At 34.7% G+C, this 2,422-nt stretch overlaps 1 pseudogene; it reads right to left on the reverse strand.

Annotated features, from left to right (window-relative positions):
• LOC104733505 lies at positions 533–1,752 on the reverse strand (annotated as a pseudogene).

Consider the following 2,422-nt stretch of genomic DNA (forward strand, 5'->3'; position numbering starts at 1 on the left):
GTTTAACATTAATTGTAATTGTGTATGTTTTGCAATTTAATTTTTAACATATTTTCACATAATTTGTTTTTGGTGCTAGATATAAAACTTTTCAATTTAATTCGAAGCTAAGTGTATCTAATATTCCACAAATTTTTGGTCACATTTCGTCACAAGTTTATGACACTGAACTATGTCGCTATCTGTCATTAATCAAAGACAACCAAATTGTGAGTGTTTGAAGCTAATTACTATGTAAATAACCGAAACAAGAAGTAGCAAATACCCACAAATAACTGTAACTTTTTGTATCAATTAGTTACAGATAAGTTGTAACTAAACTGTAACAGTTTGCGACAATTTGCTATACTGAAAACATTTGCTACTACCAAATAGTTACAAACTATTTTGGTAACAAAATTGTAACAAACATTTTTTAGCTATAAAAAAAGCTTTATACCCACATTTTTTTCTGTAACAATGCTACACATTTTTACTAGTGATTGACTTACCTTGGATATAAGTCAATGAACATACCTTGGATATAAGTCAATCAAATCGAGACAACAAAACAACGCCAGAGATGACCTGTTCTGGGGACACTATACACAAAATCAACCCACTCAACATTTCCCCAAACCTCACCTCCATCACGCTTTTCCAACCAATTTCCGCACACCAAATATTTACCCAATTAGTACTATTGGGATTGAATTTCGTACATCCTTCCCAAAGAAGCAAGAGTCTCCCACCAAAGCTAACTACTCTAGCTATACGTCCACCATTTTTGGCACCACTCCTCTTATACTTGTCTTTTAATGATTCTAACCCTTTCACTTCTTTCCATGCACCAGACTTAATGTCATACCACCAGCACCCGTTGTTGCCTTGTAATTGTAGACCATAGGAGTAGGATATATTCTCTATCACACATTTTGACATCGGAAACGTTGCAATCACGCCTTTACCACATTCCCATTTACCTTGCTTTGTGTCATAAGCATACATCGTATTGTCTCTATTATCAAAGTAAATCTTTCCGTCGATCTCTGTGATTCTATAAATGTAACTCTTGCGTACCTCAGTACCCGGATCGGGGAGGCATGCCCAAGTCTGAGTCTTTGTATCAAATACTTCCACCCATGATTCATTCTCTAATACTTGGCCTCCCATTACATAGATTTTACCATCGTAGACACATGTCCTCGCAAACATCCGGGGTACGATCATGCTAGGGGCATCACGCCAAGTGTTACTGCGACAATCGAGGACCCGCACAGCTGAGGACGGTGACCATTGTCCTCCGACTACATAAATCTCTGAACCAACAACTATCGAGGGTGGTAGCGACTGAATATATGGAGACGGAATCGAAACAAACGAGACTCCGACTGTCTTCTTCTTCTTCTTCTTCCTCCTCTTCTTAGTCATGGAGTCGGGTAGGGTTCGATTAGGGTTAATCCAAAGTCTAAACCATTCGGTATAGTGACAACGATAATCTGATGCACAGACATAGAGACACTTCTCGGTGCTTCCGAGTTGAGATCGAGCTGCGTAGAGCTCGGTCGAAGAGAGAATTGAACGGAAGCTTTTGGAAACGAGCGAGAGTGTCGGGTAGTACGACCTCGAGATCCTTGCTAAGCAATTCACAACGATTTCATCTGGGAGTGAAAATAAAGACGGAGATGACGATGGTGGTGAAGAAGAAGGAGACAAGTTCTTAGTCTTCTTCCTCCTCTTCCTCTTCTCGGATGGTTCGACTTGAATGTTCATAGCTAGCCACAGTAATGATTTTGTGAAAGCTGCGATCAGACTATTGAAACTATATAAATAGGTTTTGTTTTATTTAATAGCAAAACAGCCCCTTAATTATAATTAGTTTCTAAAAGACCCCAAAATATATATATACTAGAAAGTAGCACACGCGATGCGTGGGTTATGTATGCATTATTAATTTGAAACAAAGAATCAAATTTCTATTTAATTGTATATGAAATGTACATGTAATTGTTAATATATGTTTTCAAAATTAATTTTCATAATATTACGGTTTAACTATAATAGTTTAATATATAATTATTATATGATGCTTCATAAAAGAGTTATTTTAAGATAGAGAAAATTAAAAAGTTCAATTACACAGAATTGTTGAAAATATTTAGACAATATGTTACTATAATAATAGGACCATTGTTTTAGTTACCGCAAAATCAATTTAATTTGGTATTTTTGTTAAGTAATTAAGATAAATTATATTTATTTACATTTTTGTTTTTTTTGAAAGAAAACTGATAAGTAGTCTAAAAAGAAAATTGTAAGACCTTACTATATAATTACTTTGATAGATAATTTAATGTTGTTCTATATATTAATTTTACTTTCATCATCTAAAAGCAATACTTAACAACAAATAATTTTAAAAGAAATACCCTCTCTGGTAATC

Source organism: Camelina sativa, chromosome 12 (genome assembly GCF_000633955.1).
Source record: "Camelina sativa cultivar DH55 chromosome 12, Cs, whole genome shotgun sequence".
NCBI lineage: Eukaryota > Viridiplantae > Streptophyta > Magnoliopsida > Brassicales > Brassicaceae > Camelina > Camelina sativa.